The following is a 27565-nucleotide window of genomic DNA, read 5'->3' as shown; positions in this document are numbered from 1 at the left end:
AGGTACAAGCATGAGCAAGTATGAAAGTGAGGGTTTAGTGAAGGGTGTAGAGTTTTAGGGGAATGACGAGGAAAAACAATGTTATCATACGAGTACCTACATGATTAAATATGCTATACTGTATTGATATCATTATCATGAAAGCAATGAAAATATTTCTTTTGAAACAGAAAATTTAAGGCCCCGTTGACTTAATGAAAACATTTTCTATTTGCATTTTCAAAATATGTGTTCATTTTAACTTGCTAATAAGATGTGGGACTCTTGAAGTGTACCATTGTGATGGAAAGAAGATAAAATGTTAAGTAGGAATGATTTATTTCTGGAAATAATGAATTCTTTTTGGCATTTTCATTGTTCCAAAAAATGCACACAATTTGTTTACTTCAAGAGTCTCTTATCTCCATGTTAGCAAATTAATACAAATTGAATACCTGGAATGGCTGAAACACATAAAAAGCAAGGATACTAATGAATTTCTCTGTATGGTTTTCACCCACTGCAAGTGATTTGTTAACTTGTTGTACAAGCCATTCAAACAAGCTTGCATAAATAAATTTGGCAATTGTATCTCTTGTTTCAATTGCCTGAGAATAGAATGTGAAAAATATAGATAGATAAACATACTGAATATAGAGCATTTAGAGCCACAAAAAATTGAACGGACGTGTTTGAGTAATAAACAAACCTGCAATAATGTCAAACTTGTGGCAACAGTGTCCTCGCTCGCAAGGTTGGATTTTATGGGTAGATAATGCCGTTATTAATTCCTGGGAACTGCAACCAATCAGCATGGCAGCACTGGTTACAGCTGCAAAAAGAACGAGATAAATTAACTCTAAGTTCTGTGTAAAATTCCAAGTATCTCCTCTTAAATTAATATGGTAGCCACAATTCAACATAACTGGTTCAAAATCATCTCCCACACAATTCAAAAATATTTTTTGTTCCGTATACGTTTAAAATATAGTAGAAGTAGATCAAACATTGTAAACCATAGACAACATAATATGCAAAACAACTTGAGTTAGTGAGTAGTGTAGATTTTGGGTTCTCAATTTGAGAACAAAGCCATAGACAATAAAGTGAAAGTTTACTGAAAAGAAATATTGGCATTACAAAAATTATATGAGACATGCATTGCAACCCTGCCAGTGTTATGAAACTTGTGATTGATAAAAGAAACCACTTTTCTGGAAGAAAAAAAATGAAAACAAAGTAAAGTTAGAAGATTGAAATGCAATAGAATTTATGTCAATTTTCCACATGAAAATGGTAAAAAAAATTAAAATATAATGGGAATGGGATGAATCTCACTGTTAAATGTAGTATCTCAGTCACCGTATAATGAGAGTTATGGAAGTGAATTAAAGGATAAACCATATTTTCTTACACTGGAAAAGAAAGAAAATATCACAAATTTATTAACTGATATGTTCTGCTTTCTATTTAGAGGAAGATATTAAGTAAAAAATATTTAGACATTTTATTAGCACCAAGAAAATGAAAAGGATTATATCATTATTTGTTAAGTTGCCCGATTGAAAGCCTCAGACCACAACTCCACATTAATTACAGAACAGAAACAAAAGACATTTTTATGAGTTGATCAAGAACAAAATTAATATTTCTATCGATGCCTAAAAAGATCAGATAAGAGTTTCAAAAATGAGATAGATTTTTCAATTGATACCTTGACTTGCTTTTCAATGACTTCTTCGCCTTCTTTCCTGTTCAAGAACCTCTCCGTTTCGGCTTTTTATCCTTCACGTCACTCTGGAATAGCTCCCGCATTTCCTCTAGCCTGGAAGAGGAAGGTTTTGGCAAAGGATTAGATTTATTAGATTTCTTTTGATGATTCTTCACTGCTTTTGCACGTCGGTAAGCAAGATCAGCAAGTGTCAATCCAGCCTTATCATTCTTATATGTCCCCTTACCCTGCAATTTTATGCATTTCAATTTCAGTGGAACACAAGACAAGTTCTAGAATGTATCCCCTTATAGAGGCTCAAATCTCACATTTAGAAGATAGTTTACAAAAAGATAGTCAACATAGCACACTGTGCTAGTTCAGAGCATGGTCTTCAATGTCAAATATTCAACCAGGCACAGAAGTAAATAAGTGAGAGAGTAACAGTGACTTCCCTGAGAAAGCTTTCAATCACTGAGGCAAACGACATATCTCACTTGGAGCAACCCTTCCTCGTAATGTTTTGCATGTTGTCCATTAACTATGAAAGTGGTGCCATCTTCTTTAGAAGCTTCAAGTGCTCCATGAAGAAAGACTTGACTAACAGTGTAAGGTACAAGCCATCTTGAGCGCAACTTTCTGGGAAAAAGACGTTGAATTTCCTAAAATCAAAATCAAACATGCCAACATAATAAAATTATAATAATAAACTAAAATATAAAACAATGGACACAGGTGGCCTCCCGCGAATCGCTTATTTACCGTTGTGAGCCTGACGAAAGCCAAATAATCAATCAAGGGGCTCTCGGGGGGAACCGTTTGTAGATGCAAAATCTTAGTAATGGAGCTATATTATAAACGCTAAAAAAAAAAAAAATGTAAAGTATTTTATTTATATTAATAGGAAAACAGAGCAGCATCTCCTAGGTAGTATAATATATCTATCCTCATTCTCCTGCACAATAGAAACAGTCAAGGTGAAAAGGATGAGATAAATCAATAACAAAAACAACCATCAGTACTGAAAATGTTCCAACTCAATATTAGTTCAATACCTCCTAAAATAATATATTTATTTGAGTATTTGAGTTACAACTTACAAGAGCTAAACATGTTTTTCAAGATATAGCTTTCAGCAGAAAAGCTTGTTTTGAGTGCAAATGAACATAAACATAAAATGCTAGAAGGCTTCATAAATGATACCGTACATAAATATCACATTAATATCTGTGCTACTTCATAGTTCATACCAAACTTCAACAACCTCTTGAATGACAATTTCATCCCCACGAGAGAAGAAAGCTATCATTAACGAAAAAAGTAGAACTAAAGCATACAAGGGGGTAAAAAGGCAAAACAGTGATGCACTTACGAAAACCACTTGAGACCATATGCTAACAATTGTCAAAGCATTGAGATTATCAGCAAAAATAAAGGCACTTTAGTAGCCAATAGCATCAACAGGAAACAAAAAGACATAACCACAAACTTAAACAGACCACCGCTTACTTTTAGATACAAAATCATGACAAGAGTAAACTAAGTTTTTCTCTTTTATTATGTCCCTTGTTGGTTTCACAAGTGGCTTGATCTGAAAACCTCAAAAATAAAACATTCAAGTGTACAAGCATATAAGCATACGCACAGTAGGTACAAGCAATATTATCCACTCACCCACACATAGGCACACAAGAACAAACAGATGCATACGTTAGACCACTTATTAGTAAATATTATTACGTATTTATTATGTAATTAATGGCAGTTATTATATTATTAGGAGAAGTTATTTTAATTATGTCAGTTATGTTTTTGTTAGTGTGTGTGTAACTCTATAAATAGTAGTTTGTTGTTTTAATTGAGGCATTATTTGGTATAAACCGGTTGGTTAGGGAGAGGACGGGCTCTCAAATTCCTGTCATTTGTGTGTAACTTCTGTAATTGTTACGTCAGAAAATGAATCTGTCAGTTTTGGCCAGAGGAAGAACTGCTACTGCATTATATGTAATCACTGCTCTTCGGAACAGTGCTTCAAGATTTATTATCTAAAATATTCTAGTAAATTCAGTATATTTAATTAATTTAGATACCAGTTCTACCAGTATAATTCCAATTTGGAGGCAACTATGAGTATGTCACGTACCTGAAGAAAGTAAGCAAATAAAAATTTTGCACTCAAAATGACAAGCCAAAACAGCATATACCTGAGAAAAGCAACAAGGTGTATCTTAATAAAAAAAAATCACACAAATAAGGTAGTTTTAATTATATATTTCTAAATTAAACTGGGAAAAACACAGGATACAGTCCCTCACAAAGAGGAGTCTCTCTTATAGTACTCGCTTCTAATTAAAAAAACTAAAGCCCCTAAACTTCTCACAAAAATGTATTGGAAATGGAAGCAAATATCTTAGTACTTCTACATGTATTATAAGTAAAGAAAAATTATACAAGACAATATCCAGTGCATACTTTATGAAATCGAAACTCCTTTCATACATTCCCCGTCCAACATAATGTCGTTCCTTCATTAGTCAATATAAAAACCGATATCGGCATTCAGCATAACCACAAAAGATATTGAACATACAAAATAAGATGAATTCATCGATAATACAATTACAAAAACAAGTGCAAATGAAGACACAAAACCTGGCGCGGCCACTTCAAAAAGCGAATGAGAGGCCAACGATCACATTGGTTTGTCAGAAGATGACAATGCAGGAATCTGCATGAGGAAACTAATGAAAAACTGGACATCGGCATAAATCCCGACAACAATAACATAAAATCTGAAAATAACCGAATTTGAATCGCTTTTACTCTCTTCCTGGAGTGCTTTTCTGCCATCATAACAAAGAGTTGTAAATGTAAACATCATCAACACATCAATAAAAAACAACAAAAACCTGAAGATATAAGATAAAAATCATTATTTTGGGCAAATATACACATAAAGGAAAGTTACAAAACTAAAGCAAGGCTAAACCAAAGAAATCTTAGAAAAATCCGTGATAGAGCTGGTAGTTGTATATGCACCGTACATGATAAAAATGTCCAGGACACCTGGAAAAAGGAACAAAAAGGTGAAAAGTGAAAACTTATAGACGAGGACAAGAAATATAACACTAGCAAAAGCAAAAATTATTGCATTCTTGGAAGACATTCAACGAACAAAATAGAGTACGAAACTAAAATTATTGCATCATAACACGCAATCTCTTCTTCTCTTCTCTAACCGCATCCTTCTTTCACAAGATCTCCAACCAGATCGGCAGCCATCCACAAGATCTACAACCAGATCAGCAGCCCTCCATCACAAGATCTGCAACACATCTATCTTCCATCTCCTTCGTCGAGAATAAGATCTGAACACACCATCACACGCAGCTACCATCTCCACCAATTGCCACTCTGCAAGGACATGATCCCTGTCAGCATGACCACACTTCATCTTACCATGTCAACATTCTCATAAGGCACAATACCTAATGTCTCACACCACAGAGTGTATTTCACCCTTTGATGGTAGCAGGACATTTCTCTCTTTCCAACTGCAGTCACCAACTCGCATCCACACAAATAGCCTCTATTGTAAACCAAAGACATTTCCGGTCGTCCTCGCCTTATCTCTCCCTCTCTTTCCCTAATCGCTGGTTTGAAAATAGTGTTTAGAAAATATTTTCTAATTTTAAAAATTTAGAAATAAAACGATTTTCAATTCTTCAAATCGGAAGCATAAATTTTTTATCAAATTACAAATGGAATTCAAAATATCTCTCGCAGCTTGTTCATGTCCTATATTTAAGGATCGCAGATCGCCTTTGCAACTAACAGACTTTTTATTAGAGCAGTACTAGAAGCAAAGTTGAGCTATTACCTTGCAGTAAATCTCACTCAATACTTCGTAACATGTATACGGAACAAAAGCATGAAAATCAAGTTATTGTCCGAGATCATAATAGAGCAAATAAGCATCTGCCAATAAAATTTTCTATAATAAAAATGGGTTCTATAAAAAACAAAATTACAATTAAATTTGCATCTAACTATAAATAAACAAAGACATTTGGTAGTACCAAACTACAATCAAATAGATATTGCACAAGGTCAAAATTTAAACAAAGACATAAAAAACAATTACCTTCGTTCTAGTCATATACTGAAGCTCCTTAGAAAGATCGTCAAGTACAGTGCAGACCAATTCTCTAAAACACGTTACGGAAGATAAGACACTAAAGGGAAGCTTCTTAAAATGACACGGAAATATTGTTTACCATTGACAAGAATCAACAGCAGAAACCACGCATATCATAAAAACAGCCTGAAAAAAGGCATCCAGAATCAGAAAGGAAACAAACGGCACTACTAAATAAAAAGCAAACTTGACTATTTTGTATCATACACTAGAATAACACTAGACAGAGGTACAAGAATGGATCAAAGCACTTTAAAAGTAAACAAAAAAAAATATATATATATATGACGCATCAATAAGATTACCTCTAACTCCACCTTCTCACTATGTAATCCAACATGCATCAGAGTAATTAAAACTGTTTCCATTATAGGTTGAGGCCGAGGACCAGCAGCTAGCACCTCCTTCACATTGATAGTTTTTCCTTTGGAATAGACCACCAGAGGAACGCCAAAATTTGAACTAGAAAAACAACCAAAGCCAAACAATGATCATGGATCTCCTTATATGAAAATTTTCTCATAGGGGGAATAGGTTACTAATTGATGGTTCAATGATAGACAGATTATAAAATTTAAAATTGTACTAGTTAACATGTCATGAAAAGAAAAAAGAAAGAAAAAAAACCTCATGTAGATGAATATATGACCAACAAGGCCAGCATCTTCAGTACCATCATTGTGTCTTCGCTGCTGCTGGTATCTGCAGATGAGACAAATGTTCCAAGCAGACAAAAATGAATATAAATACAACTTTTCAAATAACAAAAAAGCTTTGAACTTTGAAAGAATGCTGTCTTGAAAATTGGCTTTAACTACTATAAATTCATTTTATAGGAATGAGAATGCCAGCGGCAAGTTTTTACATCAGCAAGTTATCTGTCCTAGTAGCATGACCATTTTAAAATACAACAAAACACCCTTGTTTAGCTAAGTATAAAATCTATCTTGTGTATATGTATAAAAGCATGGGTTTTGTGCTTGACAATCAGCTAAAAGGTGCATATACATAGTGTATACTTCACAACAAATTTAAATAAAAAATAGTTAATAATAAGTAAACATAAAAAACCCTGAGCAGGATTTAACATCTTACTGTGTTCCCAATAGAAATTGCCAAGAGCCGTCCAAAAATATAAACTGAAAAACAAACCTGGAATTGTTTCAAGTTATCTTCAGCTTGTTTCCTCACAGCACCATCCACTACTTGGGCATTTAATTGGATCTGTGTAACTTCCATTGTCATCTGAAACTATAACATACAAAACACATAGCATAAGTAAAGGCATGAAAACTAAAGAATAGTCACAAACTAGCAATAAAAACTTGTTAAATGTGTTGATAAAGCTACTGCGAACTTAACAGCAAACTATAACTAAACCACATAACAATATATAAATTAAATTAGCAAAAAGGGTAAAGCTCAATAACCATACGCATGTTCTCAATATCATGTTAAGAAATGGGTAATACAAGGAACAGAGAACTAGGAAAACATATAAAATAAGGTGTTGAAAGCATAAAGGATTGAGAACAAAACACCAAAGTGATTCTGGACAACAAGTTTTAAACAAAGAGATAAGTTAATATGCAAAGCATATAAACTCAACCATTTCAATAGGCATGATGACTAACGGTGCAAGGCTCATTCATCTTCCTGACTAACGGAGCAAGGCTGCAAATTATAACAAAAAGAATTAAAACAACACTTAATCTGTAATGTGGAGAGTGGTTTGATAATATGATATTGGTTCGTTGGTAAAAAGATATATGTACCATTTGACAGCAAGTCCAGAAACATCACTAGCAGCATGTCTAGTTGTTGTATGATGATATTTTTCAATTTAAGTTCGAGATCAGGATCGGCCCTAAAAGTAATCAGAAGTGGCCATTTATCTCTGGTCTTTATCGTTTCCAGTCATCTGTATCTGAGAATCATTGTATGGTTAGGTTATGTTGTGGCACAAACAAGTAAATAGTCGATAATAAGATTTCTTCGCACACAAAAAACAATCATAAAGTACCTTTCCAAGTATCCCGGGCAAAGTTAGGTTGGTTGGCCATGTTTGCAGCAGCACTGTTGTTGAATGAGTAATGTGGAATGTTGTTAGTTAGTTAGTTAGGGAATATGAGAAGCAACAAACAGACAAATACACAAACAAACTAGTTGAATTGAAAAGAATCATTCATAAAAAAGACCTTGATTGGAGATTTATAAGCAACACATCATCATAATCAGAAACAAATAAAGTGAAGATATACTGATTAATTTGATTTTTATTATACATCGGAGAAAGAGAGATAGAAAGTTACAAATTTGATTGTGTTAGAATCAAAAAGATAAATGAAAAAATTTAAAAAAAAAAACTAAATTAGACTGAATAAGAAGTATCTGTTAATAAGAAAGCGGATATATCTGAATAAGAAAACCCGAATTAGACGGTATATCTGATTCTTCAGCATTATTTGCGCATATCATTTGGTTCTCGTCATGATGATTAATCAATGTAATATCGACGACATCTGTGCGATAAAAATGTTATTGTTATAAAAAAAAAAGGATACTTAAAGAAGACAGGTTAAAAACTTATATTTACAATTATATGTTTCAATAAAGAACTTATATTTCCTATCTGCTGGTTATGTCTGATAGGAAAAGTTATTATAAACAACTAAATCATAGTCATAAGAGCCGATATTGCATCTAATATAGCAGCTGGTGGTTTTTTAAACAGGGTACAAATATTTTTAATGATATAATCAGTACCATTCTGTTTAGTTATGTTTTTAATAAACCAATAGCATATTCAAACATAATTACCTTGGAATGCAATATGACGTGGTTTGATAGATTCCACATTCCGCCTAAACGAAGCTCTTAGTGAACATCTTGCGCGATTAATAAATGTACCATTACGTACTGTATATTTCCCTGCCTTCAACGAACTTGTTGTTGCTGATGATTTTGCTGTTTTTTTTAAAGATGAAGAACCAACTGCAGATATACAAAATCAAATTCAAAAACTCTAACTCAATTTCTTCCATAGAAGGCTAATAATTATATTCTGATAGTGAAAAATAACGATGCTGCAAAAACAGGGCATATTTGGTTCAAAGCACAATTGCTATAAAACAGACACAACCAACACACTTCATGCTGCAAAAAAAAAAAAGGTACGTCCAAAATCACTACAGCAGGTTGAAATAGCAGTTGCAGAAGTGTATTTCAATTAATAATGATTACACTACTATACAGAATTGCATTTAAATTGATTCATTACCGTTAGCAATATCTTTTAAAGGAATTCTTCTCGCCGTTCCAATAACACCATGCTCTCCTTGACTCCCAGGAACGGGTTTAGTCACTATATTTCATAAAAACAAAATCAAAGATCCCCAAATTCATAATTAAAAAAAGGTGAATATTAATTAGGAGACAACATTAGAAAATATTCAATTAAAAAGAATGAATGGGTTTGTTTGGATATACTCACCTGATTATTCGATAACAAATTCTATCTATTATAATTTTTGGGAAATCTCGACCATGCTCTATCTTCCCGTTTCCTTTTACCCTTTGCAACAATTAAGAAATTAGGTTTCAAGTGAGAGTAGAAAGCAAATCAATAAAATGATATAACTTTTAGCATAACCATATGGACAACGTAAAAAGGCTTTAAAAATAGCAATTGGGGACAAAAGAAAGCAACAGGGGGGAAAAAAGGTTTGGGTCGTCGTTACCTTCGTCGGTGACGGCAAGCAGCACATTATTCTCATCTTCACGTATGAGGAGGAGCATTTCAGACGTGCGAAGAAAAAGTAAGGTCAGAGATAATTAGATGAGAGATGGATTAAAATAAAAGGAGGAATGTAAGAGATTGAAACCAAAAGGAAGTCGAAACTCAAATGTCTGATTAAAAAGTATATAAAATCATGATGAAGAAAACAATTTATGGTCAATAACAGCAGATGAGAACAACAGCGTTAGAGAAAATCCATTATGACTAGTTAGGACTAAAAGCATGTACAAACCTGGAACATCATGACGTTGACTTATGCCAGATAACATTTTCTGCATTGTACACGAAAGATAAACAAATAACCACATCAGCCAAAAACATATTGAAGTTAGATGTTAACAGTTAGTCAGAACCCAATAGGATATTAAGCTCCATCTTTTATGGATTCTGCAATAGGTTAAGCTACCTTAGGGACCAATCTACTATAACCTGCTTCGAAAGTTTTATGATACACGTTTACTCAACCACACATCATCATACATCCAAAACTCTAAATCAACAAACAATTTCTATTGTGCATCATTCTTAGTATCATTAGCATTGTCCTTTAACAGTATCCAACACAAAAGTGCAGTAAAATGAACTGTGTGGTTTAATAAGAAAGGTGCCTAACATAATTAAAAATAGACAAACCTTTGATCTGGGATTAAGAAAGGTGCCTAACATAATTAATGCTCCACCTCACTCTCTAACAACGTCACCAAAATCCTCCACACATTTGTTTTCCTGTCACACAAAGTTATATTAAACATGTGTATCAACATGACAGCATCCTATCAAATCACTAAACATGACCTGAGATTTTTTAAAACTCAAAATGAGATTAAGGAAAAAATTATGTGGGGAAAGTACTACTCAAAAGCTTTAAATTTTAGGTCTGGTGGTAATATCAATGTGGCTTTCAAAATTTAAAGCACGAGAAAAGAACAGACAACCTGTCTCTGTCGACTTTGAATGAACTTATCCATAGACAATGCAGCTACACCTTTGTTCATATGTCCAAGTGCACTGCTTGCATCACCCAATAATATCAACACCTGAGAGTAGCTGAAGCGGTTGGCCTAGAAGATCTTTCCGGATATTTTAGATAGCCATGCTAGTCAGAGAAGTTTACCTCATATTTATGTTCTCGTTGAACCTCTAGTTTATCCTGACCTGGATCAGAAGCGTGCATTTAATTAGCACCACGAAATTCTCCAAATCCTAAAACCGAGTAAACTTAAGGAATAACATCTCATTTGTCAAAAAAAGGCTTACCATCTCAAAACTTATCATGCAAAGATTTTCAGCATTTATAGATATATCTGCGGAAAAGAAAGGTTTCACAAATTGAGATTATTGCATAAAAATAGTCTAACATTGTAAAGCCAAGCCTTTAATAGAGTCCCATGATAGCTCCTGTAAGTGAGACATTTATATTACTAGTAATAAAACATACAAAAAAGAGATTAAATACCTTTATATCATCATTGGAAACACCATGATCCAAATTAGATATATAGAGCTTGGTTCCAGTTTCTATGGAAGCCGCACGACCACCTTGGGCAGGAAGCACGACCACCTTGGGCAGGAAACGCCGCCGCCGCAGCCACATGTTGATCTCTCCATACAAATGATGCTGCCACGTCGTCTCCGGCGCCTAAAACAAAAACAAATCAAACCCAAAGTAAAAATTAGGGTTTCAAAATCTAAAAATTAAAATTTTGAAGAAATGGATGAAAGAAAGTTAGGAGAAATTTTCAAGAATTGAAATTTTAAATTAGGGTTTCGAAATCTAAAAATTAGGGAAAACAACAACGCTGTCATCGCGATTGATTGGAACAGAAATCGATTTGGGTAGTAAAAGGTTTCAGAACAGACATCGCGAGAAGGTTTCATGAGAGTGGATCAAGTTTCCAGAACAGACATCGCGAGAAGGCTTCATGAGAGTGGATCGGAACAGAAATCGATTTGGGTAGTTAGGGTTTTCAGAACTCGCGTACTTTGTGGGAGAGGAAATAAAAGGTTTCTGTATCCAGATTTTTTGTTATTCTTGATGATATCATTTCGAGAGCGATAGGAATGATTGAAAATTTGAGAGCAAAAATTTGAAAATTTGAGAGCAAGAGGGGAAGGGAGGAAGAAGAAGAATCTAAGAGTGGGTTGAAGAACGTTAAATTCGTTTGTTTGTGAGATTGTATTGTATAAGAGTAATATAAGGCAGGGTCCGTATAATTTGGGCCAACAAATTCATTTGTCCATCTTGGACCAATTGGCTTTGTGTCCATTGATTTAATATATTTATGTGAATGGTAGGGATTAAAAGTTCACAACCTGATAGTCAAGTTATACTGGTACACATGCTTAAGTAAACTTGGCAACATGTGATTTTATTCTCTCTCTTTTCCTTTTTTTTTGTTTGCAACCAGAATTGGTGGGTTGGGTCAATACTGGACCAAAACGTTTGTAACATAATTCTTATAACGAAATGTTCAATAGCTTAATTTTTTTGTCAAGTAGTCTAATGACTAGAAATTTTATCTTAAAGGTGGATAATTGGAGTATCCGGATTCGAACTCCAACTCCTGCGTTTATAACGTTATGTCCCTATCAACCGAGCTAAGCTCATAGGGACTTCATTAACTTAATTTTAAAATGAATAAAAGGGATTTTATTGACAAAGACCAAATTAAATAGAGGAATAATTAAATATTTTTTTTCCCTAAAAATAAATCAAATTTTGATTTTAGTTCTTAAAAATAAAAATGGCATATTTTTGTCCTCCCAAAATTTTATGTACCAAAGTCCCTAAAAATAGTAGATTTTAGGACAAAAACATCCTATTTTATATTTTTATAAACAAAAATCAAAATCTGTTATATATATTTTTTATTTTGACAAATCTGTTATATTTTTAAGAGAGGTAAAAAATACATATGATAAAAAATAAAAATGACTTTTTTTAGAATTAAAATTAAAATTATGTGCATAAAAGTTTTATAGAGACAAAAAAAATGACTTTTTTTATAAAAAATAAAATTGGTGAATTTTTAAAGACCGTGTTAACATATACCCTAACGACATATGATAAACAATCCAAATAAAAAAATAAACCTGCAAGTAAAAATAGCTGTCCTCTTTTTAAAATAATATTAACAGGGATATACTTGTTGAGGCAAAATCCATTTTAGTATTTTAATGACAACAAACCTTATGGAATAAATGTTAAGTTTTATGAATGGTGATCTACTGATGTTTGCACTTGAGTTTTTGTTGAAAGATAGATATTATCAAGTGGACGAGCTAGAGGCTACTCACGTCAACAAGTGCATTTATATACTCAAACAATGAAAGAATTGGAGTATCATCAGATAATTACAACAGTAGTATCACAAGCTTCAAGAAGATTTTTAAAGACTGTTGTTTTGAATCATAAAAAGATTCATCGAAGGATCAAGCAAGAAAGTGAGTTTCATGGATAATTGTCTTCCTCATCACTCAAGGATCACAACAAGGATTGAATAATCAAGGAAGAATTTGAGGATCATAGCTGAAGAATCAGGATGGAAAAACCTACATCACAAGCTACTCAAGAATATATTGATTTTATGTGACAAGGGTTACAATGAGTTTTTGAGTTATATGCTTTGAGGATTTACTACTACAATTAATATTAATGGGAATGATGCATTCATTGAGGATCTTCAAAACCTACTCAAAGTATCATTTTACTAAAGCTTCTCAAGATGACAACGTTTGAGAATGATGGTCCATGAGTTTTTCAAATGAGCTTATGCACAAGGAATAAAAGTTTTAATCATTCTCAATGATGAGTACTCTCATGCCTCCACTAAAGAATCTTAAAGATCATCAATGAGCAAGCAACCATGTGTGCAAAACATCAAAGAGGAATTGTGGGAAGTTTTGCAGCAGCAAGATTTCAAGTTAATTGATCAAGATCACGTGTCTCACTCCTTGAAGAAAATCTTGAATGCTGGTTCAAGAATGCTCTGAGAACATTCTACAGTTTATGCTTCATTCTCTCCAAGAACGAGCTTCATAGCAAAAGTACTTATTTCTTTAAGTCAACTCTGTTCAAGACAAAGAAACACTTTTATCTTGGTTTTAACTCACAAGATCACAACAGTTCATGAACAATTAAGGCAAGGAATAAATTGGAAGAAAAGTGACTTTCCTCTTTGGACAAAGTTAATGATCAAGCATGTGCAACATGAAAAATTCTCAAGGCATCATCTCATCATGTGGATCAAGAATGTTTAGACAAGGATTACATAGACCAATAAGGATGAGACAACACACATTCAACTCATAGTTGTCATGTACCTTCAAAGACATTATTTAATGAACATTCTCCAAGAGATTAATTATTAATCAAGAAAAGGAAGTACATGGAAAGGACAAGTGAATAGTCATGCAAGGACATCACAGCTGCATTCCCTTCACACTACAGCTGGCCACAGTTCTGCATCATTCTCCATTTGAAGATCAAGTGTAAAATTCGCCCAGATTGGAGAACGATCTCAGAATGATGCTGAGAATGACTGTCCTTTGCTTTTGAAGTTGCAAGCTCATCTACAGCTGGCCAAAACGTGCCTAAATGGTCTATAACGGATATACTTGGTGAGGAAGCAATGAACAACTATCTACAGCCCATTGCAAGCTGTCATTTTGGCCCTTTTAAGTGAAAATATGAAGAACAGCAGGGAGAACGTTCTGAGAAATATCAGTTTGAGCTTATCCACTTAACAATTCAGCATGAGCTGTCTATTTTGAATCAACTAGCCGTTGGAGAACTTCCTTTGGGACCAAGGAACTGAAAACTCAAGGTTCAACTATAAAAGGAAGGCTTTGGCAACATTGAAGAGCAAGAGTTGAAGCTACAAATCATCAATCACTTGTTTTTGTCTACAAGTCATGAAACTCTTCTTTTATCACTCACACTCAAGATCTACATTCTCATCATACTTCTGAGTTTAGAGTGTTTTTATTTGCTTCTCAAACTAACCTTTGAGTTTCTAAAAGCAAATAACTCAAGAGACCATTTTTCAACATAACCCATTTTTAAGTGGTTACATCTTTGTCTCTTTATTTAAATCTCTCTCACTCCAAACATTGTAATCTCAATACTAGGATCAGTATATCATTTGAGTGAACTGAGAGTTTTTTCATTGTAACAAGCTTCTCAATTGTTTGAGTTTTTGTAAAAGCTTGAAGATCCAAACCATCATCATTTGTAAAAGATTGGCTCAAGTCAATACGTAACTATTGATTGAGTGACACCTTATAAAGTCTGGAGGACTTAGGTAGATCAAGCGAGTGAAGTTTGGAAGATTATGATCTTGGACTAGATCAAGGAAGAAGTGTAATTTGAGATCGGTAGTATCTCATAGTGGATAATCTCACAGGAGCGTGAGGACTGGAGTAGCCCATACTATTAGGGGGTGAACCAGGATAATTGTTTGTGTTGTTTCTCTTCCTTATTCTCTTTTATTTACTGTAAACACACATCACACAAAGCACTTCATTATATTTAATTTGAATTGTCACGCAGTAGATAACGTTCCCAGAACAATCTATTTTATAGTAAAGAACGTTCTCAGACCAAGTTGTTCTATAATTCACTAACATTTATCCAAGTATACACTTGAGATCAATTTTGTAGAATGCAGGATTAATTTTTAAAAAAAGGGTCACAATTCAAACCCCCCCCTTTCTTGTGACTATTTCTTCCACTTCAATTGGCATCAGAGCTCTGCCTCTAAGGTTTGAGCACTTAACAGTGTAAGAGGAAAAGATTCAGGAAGGAAGTGATGACGAAACCTGCAAATCAAAGTTCGAGCCATAAATGCAAAAAGAAGGGACATTCCAAAACTAAATGTCCTAAGAACAAGAAAGTGCAAAGAAAGCTTGCTTCAAAGATGAAATCTACGATGGCAACTAAAGATGACTTAGATGGCTCAAAAATAGAAGAAAAAGGCAACTCATGTTCAATGGTAGATAAAGAGGTAACAACTTTTGAATTTTGTCCTGCATGTAAAGTAATAGAAGTTGGATTTGATAATCTTCTAAAAACCTCAAACATTATATCTCAAAAGTATACAATTATGGAAAATCGACTATTTGAGATTGAGAAAGAAAATGAGAAATTGCAAATCTTAAATGATAAATATTTTAAAATGATTCAAGAATTGCAATACTCTCATTTGGAAATGTTTGAACAAACAAAGATTCTCAACGAGGAAGAAATCAATAATCATCTTCCAGAATGCTCTATGAATCATGAAGAGAATGATGTTTTGAAAGGAAATGTTTTAGAATTGAAAAACGACATTACAAGTTCTGCAAAATCTAGAGAAACTTTTCAAAACATAAAGGAATCACAAGTAGTAATTTTTGAAAAAACTTATTTAGGTTGTGGAAATTTTCAAAAACAAAAGTCTTATGAGAATTTTCTTGTTCCTCATAAAGATAAAAAATTACAGAGATACAAATGCTCATATTGTTACAAATATGGACATATTGAATCCTTTTGTTTTAAGAAAAAATTCAAAAGAAAAGAACATTCTCATCAGAAACAAGAACATTCTCAGAAGGTTCTCAAAATACATTCTTATTCCAAAACTTCCTATAAGATATCAACTTATCATCATAAGAAGAAATCTTATAAGAGGAATGACACTAACCTTCAAGGACCCAGATCACTATGGGTACCAAAATCATTACTAACTTGTGTTGCAGGAACATCTTTAAGCAGTCAAGAAAAAGCCTTAAGACTTGGAAAATTGATACTCAAGGAATATGACTTGAGAAAGACAATATTTCCTCATATTTAAAAAAGGATGAATGTGATCTGCAACCTTTGGAATCATTGACAAAAATCAAACCAAAGGTATTTGTATCATTACTAAAATGATTTTGCATAAATTAAGGATGATTGATATGTTAAAGGTGTAACACATAACTTCTCTAATTTGGTAACATTGGAACTGAAGTTATTTCATATTCATCCTCATGATCATGATTTTTCATTTAAAATCTTTATGTTAATACATAGATGAATTTTAGACCATATGATACTTTAAATGTTTTTGGCATAAAAGAGTTTTGTCAAATATGACAACTATTGCAAATTTATTCAAATTTGGTCTGATAAGATATTTTTCAAAATTGGTTGTGAAAATGATATAATTTGTAAACTTATATTTATTGTATCAAGAAGTTGTCTTCTTTTTCAAAAATACAATTTCAACCAAAAAACTCTTGAACCACTTCATATTGGTTTATTTGTTCTTGTCAAAACTACAAGTCTTATGACTTCTTTATTCTAAATGATTTATTCAATGATCCACTTGGACATTATTTTTAAGAGCATAAGAGTGGTGCCTTTTAACCCTTTTTAAGTTCTTTGAAAAAGGGTTCATTTGTTAGAAGCTCAAAAATCATTTTCTATAAGTAGTGATCATGTGGAGATTATAAAAAACTTTCTTTCACAACTTTCTTTAAAGAAAATGGTATTTCAGTTGATTTTTCTTGATTTAGAATTTCAACAAAAATAGAGTTGTTTTAATGGCTAAAATATTTTTAAACGTTGAAAAATACTCTTGAAAGAAACCATAGATATTACATGTTATGTTTTTGAATCATGTTTGTATCTTGAGTAAAACTTCATGCCATTTTGAAAGTATAAAAATTCAATCATATCATGATTTTATATTTTTGATGTTATTACTATTTTTGGCATAGTAAAGAAAACAATTTTTGGGATACTCTCTTTATGCATTTTACTTTTAATGAGTTTGATATGAAGAGAAGATATAATAGTGGTGTTGATGTTAATGAACAACAACGACAAGAAATCATGGATCAATAGATTGAAATTATTCGAACATCATCTTTACAAATACATCCAAAGAGTTGGGAGTTGACTTTCCATCATCCTCAAGATGGAACCTTTAAAAGCTCCATTGATATAACAATAACATTCTCCATTGGAATGAACAATGGTATTGGTACACCGTTTTGAAATTGCGAAGAAATAATTTAGTCATAGAAATGTTCAATTTGCAATTGGTGTTAAGATGAATGAATCTCCTTCATCAACTCTTGAGAAAGAATTCAAGTTGTTTCACAATATATGTCAACATTGTGTATTTCCTAGAAAAGAAAGCAAAGAAAAGGTTTTGGAGAATGTCATGTTTGTCATGTATCACCTTACTAAGTGATTGAAGCTGAATCTCTCACACATCATCTTGCAACATACGATCAATGCAGCAGAGTCTGTAACAAGGAAAGTTACTCTCCCTTATGGGATGATCTTCACCAAGATTATTCATATCATCAAGATTGACTTCAAGAAGAAGAAAACAGTCAACTTTTGCACTACCTTTGACTTCAAATGTTCATCAAATGAAAAATGAGTTTGTTAATCCTGAGGACTCTACTACTGAGGTTGGGAACAAAAAAGGAGATAGGAATATGGAAAAGAAAATAACTTGGACGAGTTACTTAAATTCTCCGTTTCATTCAGCAGATCAATCTAAGAATGTTCTCCCTGCAAAGGCAACAAGTGTCAAAGGCAAATAAGTTCTACTTGAAGATAACCAATCTCAGTCCTGCTTTTATTATCTTGACACCTCATTGAATTTTAGTTAAAGCATTGACATTGGTCTTGGATTAACCTCTTCTCAAATTGCTGCAATGATATTTGAAGGTTTTACTCTCACAACCAAACCGGTTAATCAATCACTCTTTTCACTATTGATGAATTCTACCCAAGGATCTATAGAATCCTTTTTCAGTTATGAATTCTCAAGTAATTTGTTAAAATTACCATTGATGGAATGTCAACTAAATTTTCTTTTGAAGAAAATGAAAAATGAATAAGCATGTGGATCTCATTCTTGAAGGATCATAAAGTTCTAAGAATGATCTCAAGGAAAATCAAATGATGATGAAATCCAAATGTTTCTGATTACAACATTGAGTTATGAGTAATTTGTTCTAAACATGATTTCCTCTTCATCCCTATTACCTAAAGTTACTCTACAAGGATGATTTTTCTTAGAGAATATCTAAGAAGGTGAATTTACTCAACATTGGAGAATGCATCAAAGGATAAATCTTTTCTCCTCAATGTAGATGATTTTTCTTAGAGAATATCTAAGAGGATGAATTTACTCAACATTGGAGAATGCATCAAAGGATAAATCTTTTCTCCTCAGTCATCAATAAAGTGTCCTCTATTTACAATGATCAGCATATGGTGGAATTATAAAACAATTCAAGATGTTCTCATCATTAAAATCTCATGAGAGGGAAGTCATTAAATGAGGTACACAAATTTTTAAATTTGATCACATTTGCATTATAATAAGTTTGAATATCTTTATGAAATGTTATTATGTGATTGATTGAATGATCTTGAAATCAAGAATAGTGTCTGAAATGCAAGTATATGAATTTAAAGCTTAACTTGTACATCATTTTTTTTGAATTGTATATGTTTATGCTTTCAAATAGCTTTAAAGCAATAAGGTTTGCAATCCTTGTTCCTATACTTTTCATGATTTTGGTTCACACATTGCAAAATAATCTCTTTCATATTATCATGTTAAGTGTGAAGTGAATGAACTTCATTTTTGTGCAATATCATCTTTTTACACCCTTGTAAGCATTTCTTTTTCAAATATGCTACTCATATTGCTTTTAAAATTTTGTTAAGGGTTGTTTAATTTGATATCAAGTCATATTTTCTCTATTTTCACAATGATCGAGTTTTAATTTAACATGCCAAAAATCGATTGAATTAACATTTGTCTTAATTCAATTTTTTATGGTCTTGTGGCATATGTTTTAAAAAGTATATTGATTACAGTGTTAATCAATTTTTTTTTTGTGCAAGCTATGTTATGTGCTTAATGAAAAATTATCCTTGATGATCAATGAATAATTTTTGGAGTTAGTCTCTTAATTATTCTTCATGATAGACCAAAACATTTAGAACAAAAATGACAAAAACTCATAATTTTGATAATCAATATATGTCATATTTTGGTCTTCCATAAGCTTGACTTATAGTACTTTTTCATGAAAAACATTTTTTTTCAATAAGTCTTTTATATGTGCACCTTTCTTAATATAAAACTTTGGATGAATCTAATTTTGTTGCACATCTTGATTAACCTATAGTTTGCTTAATTGATGATTAAGTAGAACTTTTTGAACATGGCTTCTAAAAAAATTGAGATTTTGTTATGACTTATGTAAAAGATCCTCCTTCAAAGGTTTTAAATTAATATCCATTTTTTGTTGGATTTATTATTTGAAGGATTTTAACAAGAGAACATATGATTGGTCTTCATGAGAATAATTTGTGTGTCCACTCTCCATAAAATTAGAATTTGGTCTAAGAATAATAGTTCTTGCACATTGTATTCTTGAACTCATATTTGACTTTTTATTAACATAAAAGTGTTGTTTCTACTTGCGTGTTAAGTTGTCAAAATAGAATTGTGATCAAATTTTTTTACAATGAAGTATTCTTTGAATATTTTGCTTTGAAACATAATCATCTTCTTTATGAGAATATTCAAAAAAGAGAGAATTTGTTTTTGACAAGATGTCAATTAACTCTGATTTCGCAGCTTCCTCATATGCGCAATTTTCTCTCTAGTTTTAAAAATCATTGGAAGATTTTCAAAAGATATTTTAGTCTTGTCTATCATTTCCTTATTTTAAGAATGATCATGTTTTAAAAGAATGTCCATCTCATAAGACTTAGGGGGAGTTCTCTAAATTTGAGAATGTTTGACTTGCATTGTCATTGAGGTCAAAATCACATTTTCTAAAAATTGAGTGTTTAGCATCAATTTTTAAAATCAAATGATTACAAATGTTTTAGTGTGATTTAATCATTATTCATGTTATGATTGCTATATTGAATGGAATGATTATTGATCGCCATACATGATTTGTGCTTTAATGTTTGATATATGAATGAACTTCTTAATTGCATGATTTGTATATGCAATACATTTCTTCTCTTGATTCCTATCATTGCACTTCATATTTCATATTTTTCCCAATACTTTTTGATAGATGACAAAAGGGGGAGAGATATATATGATGGGAGAGAATTGTTATGGAACTAATTAATGAAGAATGTTATGAATTAACCTCTTGCATGTATTTAGGGGGAGTTTAATTAGAATGATATAAATTAAACTCTTGCATGTGTTTAGGGGGAGCTTAATTGTATATCTATGAACATTCTTGCATTTATTATTATTTCCATCCATAAAACATAAAATTTATTCAAAAGGTTTGTCATCATCAAAAAGGGGGAGATTGTTGAGGCAAAATCCATTTTAGTATTTTAATGACAACAAACCTTATGGAATAAATGTTAAGTTTTATGAATGGTGATCTACTGATGTTTGCACTTGAGTTTTTGTTGAAAGATAGATATTATCAAGTGGACGAGCTAGAGGCTACTCACGTCAACAAGTGCATTTATATACTCAAACAATGAAAGAATTGGAGTATCATCAGATAATTACAACAGTAGTATCACAAGCTTCAAGAAGATTTTTAAAGACTGTTGTTTTGAATCATAAAAAGATTCATCGAAGGATCAAGCAAGAAAGTGAGTTTCATGGATAATTGTCTTCCTCATCACTCAAGGATCACAACAAGTATTGAATAATCAAGGAAAAATTTGAGGATCATAGCTGAAGAATCAGGATGGAAAAACCTACATCACAAGCTACTCAAGAATATATTGATTTTATGTGACAAGGGTTACAATGAGTTTTTGAGTTATATGCTTTGAGGATTTACTACTACAATTAATATTAATGGGAATGATGCATTCATTGAGGATCTTCAAAACCTACTCAAAGTATCATTTTACTAAAGCTTCTCAAGATGACAACGTTTGAGAATGATGGTCCATGAGTTTTTCAAATGAGCTTATGCACAAGGAATAAAAGTTTTAATCATTCTCAATGATGAGTACTCTCATGCCTCCACTAAAGAATCTTAAAGATCATCAATGAGCAAGCAACCATGTGTGCAAAACATCAAAGAGGAATTGTGGGAAGTTTTGCAGCAGCAAGATTTCAAGTTAATTGATCAAGATCACGTGTCTCACTCCTTGAAGAAAATCTTGAATGCTGGTTCAAGAATGCTCTGAGAACATTCTACAGTTTATGCTTCATTCTCTCCAAGAACGAGCTTCATAGCAAAAGTACTTATTTCTTTAAGTCAACTCTGTTCAAGACAAAGAAACACTTTTATCTTGGTTTTAACTCACAAGATCACAACAGTTCATGAACAATTAAGGCAAGGAATAAATTGGAAGAAAAGTGACTTTCCTCTTTGGACAAAGTTAATGATCAAGCATGTGCAACATGAAAAATTCTCAAGGCATCATCTCATCATGTGGATCAAGAATGTTTAGACAAGGATTACATAGACCAATAAGGATGAGACAACACACATTCAACTCATAGTTGTCATGTACCTTCAAAGACATTATTTAATGAACATTCTCCAAGAGATTAATTATTAATCAAGAAAAGGAAGTACATGGAAAGGACAAGTGAATAGTCATGCAAGGACATCACAGCTGCATTCCCTTCACACTACAGCTGGCCACAGTTCTGCATCATTCTCCATTTGAAGATCAAGTGTAAAATTCGCCCAGATTGGAGAACGATCTCAGAATGATGCTGAGAATGACTGTCCTTTGCTTTTGAAGTTGCAAGCTCATCTACAGCTGGCCAAAACGTGCCTAAATGGTCTATAACGGATATACTTGGTGAGGAAGCAATGAACAACTATCTACAGCCCATTGCAAGCTGTCATTTTGGCCCTTTTAAGTGAAAATATGAAGAACAGCAGGGAGAACGTTCTGAGAAATATCAGTTTGAGCTTATCCACTTAACAATTCAGCATGAGCTGTCTATTTTGAATCAACTAGCCGTTGGAGAACTTCCTTTGGGACCAAGGAACTGAAAACTCAAGGTTCAACTATAAAAGGAAGGCTTTGGCAACATTGAAGAGCAAGAGTTGAAGCTACAAATCATCAATCACTTGTTTTTGTCTACAAGTCATGAAACTCTTCTTTTATCACTCACACTCAAGATCTACATTCTCATCATACTTCTGAGTTTAGAGTGTTTTTATTTGCTTCTCAAACTAACCTTTGAGTTTCTAAAAGCAAATAACTCAAGAGACCATTTTTCAACATAACCCATTTTTAAGTGGTTACATCTTTGTCTCTTTATTTAAATCTCTCTCACTCCAAACATTGTAATCTCAATACTAGGATCAGTATATCATTTGAGTGAACTGAGAGTTTTTTCATTGTAACAAGCTTCTCAATTGTTTGAGTTTTTGTAAAAGCTTGAAGATCCAAACCATCATCATTTGTAAAAGATTGGCTCAAGTCAATACGTAACTATTGATTGAGTGACACCTTATAAAGTCTGGAGGACTTAGGTAGATCAAGCGAGTGAAGCTTGGAAGATTATGATCTTGGACTAGATCAAGGAAGAAGTGTAATTTGAGATCGGTAGTATCTCATAGTGGATAATCTCACAGGAGCGTGAGGACTGGAGTAGCCCATACTATTAGGGGGTGAACCAGGATAATTGTTTGTGTGTTGTTTCTCTTCCTTATTCTCTTTTATTTATTGTAAACACACATCACACAAAGCACTTCATTATATTTAATTTGAATTGTCACGCAGTAGAGAACGTTCCCAGAACAATCTATTTTATAGTAAAGAACGTTCTCAGACCAAGTTGTTCTATAATTCACTAACATTTATCCAAGTATACACTTGAGATCAATTTTGTAGAATGCAGAATTAATTTTTAAAAAAAGGGTCACAATTCAAACCCCCCCCTTTTTTGTGACTATTTCTTCCACTTCAATACTATTATGTTGCCATGTGTGTAATGGTATGGAATATTGTAACCGGATCAAAATTATGATAGCAAGTCAATTTAATTGGTCCAACATGAACAAATTCATGTTTTGGATCAGGCTAAACGGAACCTATAAGGCAATAGTGGAAATGCTAGAGCTAGTATGTAAATTCGGTAGAAAATTTTGCCAATTACTCTACATACTTCCTCCGTGACAAAAATATAGTTGGTTGTATATTTAACGTATCTAGTCCATAATATAGTTTAGATACATTAAATATACAATTAACCTAAAAATTATATTTTTGCTTATAAAGTGTCACGGAGTGAGTATTTTCTATCTTTTATAAATTTCATTTGACCAAATTTACTAATACATGGTGCTCTATCATTTTAATATCAACAGTCATCATATTTGCCATGATTATGTTGTCAACGTAAATTTTATTAATATTTTATTGGATTAAATAAGTAAATGGTTACTATAGTTTTCAAAAATTTTGTTTTTATTTTTTTCGCGATTGTTTTGTTCTTGAAGTATTTTCTGTCATAATTTTTTGCCTTACTTTTCATTTAACTTGTGCATATCATTCGAAATTTTAAATTTTGTTTATTATATGAATTTCTCTTGCAAAAGTTTAAAATTTTTTAACAATAGGTGAATTAAATATTTCATAAAAAAGTATTGAATATGATTTTTTTACGCATAAAAATTTATAAATAATTCACCTAATGTTAAAAAAATCTAAATTTTTATCGGAGATGTTCTTATAATATTATAAAGCCTAAAATTATATTTAACTTATTTTTATATTAGTTTTTTTTTTAACAATTGTCCTAAGTGTTGAGAGTCTCACATCAATGTTAACAAGTCCTACATTGGTTGTCAGTGTCGTTCTTGACATTTCATGGGTCTAGGCCAAAAAAAAATATCTTTCATTTAATATAATAGCATTAATAAATATCAAACTGATGACTTTTTATTCATAATCGCCACCTTATTATCAATATGAGCACTGCTATATAGTGCGAACATCTTATCACGAGAAATTTCACGAAGGAGTGTAAATACACGTTTCCATATTTTTAGGCAAATACTCTTCACTCATAGTATTATACTCTCACACTATAATGGATCAATTTTTAAAAAATAAATAAAACCAAGTAGATTGCAGATCCTTGTTGCTTTTGTGAAGTGATGATGATAGATATAAATAATGATAAAATTTGACATTGTCCTTAAAATATTTGTTAGTGTATAATGATAGTAATTTTGTATTAAAAATTGTGTATTTTATCATTTAAAAGTCAAAGATTATTTATTCCAAGACTTAAGCACTATTTTAAGTATTCTTAAATCCTTTTTGGCAAATAGTCTAATAGTTAGATTTTTTAGTCTAACTTAGGATATGTAGCGAATGTTGATTTTCGTTCCTATAAAAATCAAATATTTCCATCCCAAAAAAATTTCTGTTTGTTTTTATTTCCTAGTGGACAAAATTGACATTTTTTCAACATAATATAAACTTATCTAGGTTTAACATAATATATATAGACACATCTTGAACATAAAATGATCATAATATAGACATTAAAATAAGGGTTAAATATGTTTTTAATCCCTACATTTTGTCCTATAGTTAAGAATAGTCCCTACATTTTTTTTTGTGGTGAAAAAAAAATCCTACATTTTTTTATGTTATAAAAAATGGTCCCTGCCGTTAATTTTTTTTAACATAATGTTTATGTGGCGTAGCTAGCCAATAACGTTATGACACGTGTCTTCTTCCACCATAATTATTGTGCACGGTTTCACACCAAATCTTTCCCTATCTCTCTTCCTCCACCAACTCGTTTTTTCTTCCATGGTAGGTTACATAAGCATTCTGTTAAAAAAAATTAACAATAATTATGGTGGAAGAAGACACGTGTCATCATGTTATTGGCTAGTTACGCCACATAAGCATTCTGTTAAAAAAAAAATAATGGCAGGGACCAATTTTGAAAGAGCAAAAACCCTTAATTAAATAAGCTATTTTAATATCTATCATTTAACTATATGAAAAGAGCAAAAACCCTTGATTAACATCTTATTTTATCAATAAACAAAATTCCTTCGAGAGAACCATATTCTTAAGCATTGGTAAAGGCGGAATGTGTCGGATATAAGCACATATGGGTTGGTAAGTTTGAAGGACTTACTTTGCCGGTAATTCCTTTTATCAATTGTGGTGAGAATAGAATGCGCAAGGGATTGGGTAGAAACTTCAGCAACAACTGTCCTCAAAGCAATGCTAGCAGCAGTGTCCCTGTGTCCTGCTTAGTATTTTGTCACACAGTTGACTGCACATTTCGACAACCCTTGGCTCATTCATCTTCCTCACTAACGGAGAAAGGCTGCAATTTATAATATTAAAATGAATTAAAACAACACTTAATCTGTAATGTGGAGAGTGATATGATAATATAAAATTGGTTCTACTAGGGTGGTTATTAGGTCCATTCTGTACCATTTTAAAGCAAGTCCAGAAAAATCACCAGCAGCATCGTCAAGTTGTTGTATGATGATATTATTCAATTTAGGTTTGAGATCAGGATCGGCCCTAAAAGCGGGTTTGGTCAACTCATTAAGCAAATCAGAGTGGCCATATATTTGTCTTCCCGGTCATCTGTGTGTGAGAATCATTATATGGTTATGTTATGTTGTGGCACAAACAAGTAAATAGTCGATAATAAGATTTCTCCACACACAAAAACAATCATAAAGTACCTTTTGAAGTATACTGGGCAAAGCTAAGTTGGCCATTTTTGCAGCGGCGATGTTGTTGTATGAGTAATGTGGAATGTTGTTAGTTAGTTAGGGAATATGAGAAGCAACAAACATATAAACAAACTAGTTGAATTGAAAATAATCATGCATACAAAAGACCTTGATTGGAGATTTATAAGCAACGGTGCAAGCTTCAATGTTTTATGAACTTAGATTTATCTAGCACAAGAGTGGAAACTGTGATTTGGATCAGAAAAGTACCTTCGATAACCCAAGGCTATGGCCATCCAGATGCATTATAGACTGCTCTAAACAAGGAAGGGTTTGAACCATTATTACTCAATTGAGCTCGCCAACTGGATAAAATTATATCATGACAGAAAGGACTCATATCAGGTAGTAGCGGAAGAAGATCATCAGAGTCTAATTAGCACGCCTTGATTCATCACGGGACTTGTGAATTTGAAAGTCATAAAATCCAAAAAGTTACCATTATTTCCCATCAGAAAGAAAGTTTAAAGATTAGACAACTAATGTGAGCATCATCTTTAAAAATTGAAAAATAAAATAAAACAGAGGTGATGATTAGACAACAATAAAAGGGGTTCATTCTTGCCTCGTTTCATTTGCATCAGTCTACCGTTTTGAGATATTTCCAAATTGACGCAAGAGCTCAATGAACGTATTAAATACATCCATCTGCAACATATCCATGTCAGATAAACAATCTTACTCTTCAATACAATCTTCGCAATCGAAATCAAATTCAATGGGAAATCGATGAACTCGCCATTGTTGTTCTTGATGATATCATCGAGGGTCATATCGAGAGCGGCAGACATGGTTGAGAATTTGAGAGTTCAACGAGAGGGGAAGGGAGGAAGAAGAAGAAGGATCTAAGAGTGGATTGAAGAACGTGAACCCTAGAGTGTGTGTTTTGGGAATGAGAGGTGGAAAAAAAGATAAGAAGAGAGAAAGAGAGCGTTGTTTGTTGGAGAGTGGGAAGTTTTTTTTTGACGTCGGAGTGTGGGAAGTTAGAACAATAGGGTTTTGTTTTTTGATTTGTTTTATCTCCCCTCTTCATTAGTCAACACGTCAAATCCTTCTTTTTTTTAATCTTTACCTAATAAATAAATAAATATTTAATACTATCGTTCAATATTAAAATAAATAA

At 32.4% G+C, this 27565-nt stretch overlaps 1 long non-coding RNA gene across 1 annotated transcript; it reads right to left on the bottom strand.

The window, feature by feature from the left end:
• Positions 1-787: 787 nt before the first annotated feature.
• On the bottom strand, positions 788-11912 carry LOC123907806. The gene is made up of 24 exons (XR_006809491.1): positions 11144-11912; positions 10945-10991; positions 10802-10842; positions 10623-10724; positions 10321-10413; positions 9920-9959; positions 9629-9664; positions 9382-9462; positions 9169-9252; positions 8709-8882; positions 7912-7964; positions 7664-7815; positions 7498-7562; positions 7041-7139; positions 6516-6590; positions 6194-6350; positions 5968-6014; positions 5835-5898; positions 4343-5104; positions 4163-4215; positions 1694-3894; positions 1318-1394; positions 1120-1193; positions 788-811 (listed from the first exon to the last, which is right to left on the bottom strand). It is a non-coding gene; the product is annotated as an uncharacterized LOC123907806 (long non-coding RNA).
• Between the last annotated feature and the right edge of the window lie 15653 nt (positions 11913-27565).

This window comes from Trifolium pratense, linkage group LG2 (genome assembly GCF_020283565.1).
Source record: "Trifolium pratense cultivar HEN17-A07 linkage group LG2, ARS_RC_1.1, whole genome shotgun sequence".
NCBI lineage: Eukaryota > Viridiplantae > Streptophyta > Magnoliopsida > Fabales > Fabaceae > Trifolium > Trifolium pratense.
Note: the sequence above shows the minus strand (reverse complement) of the source record. Positions and strands in the feature narration are given on the sequence as shown.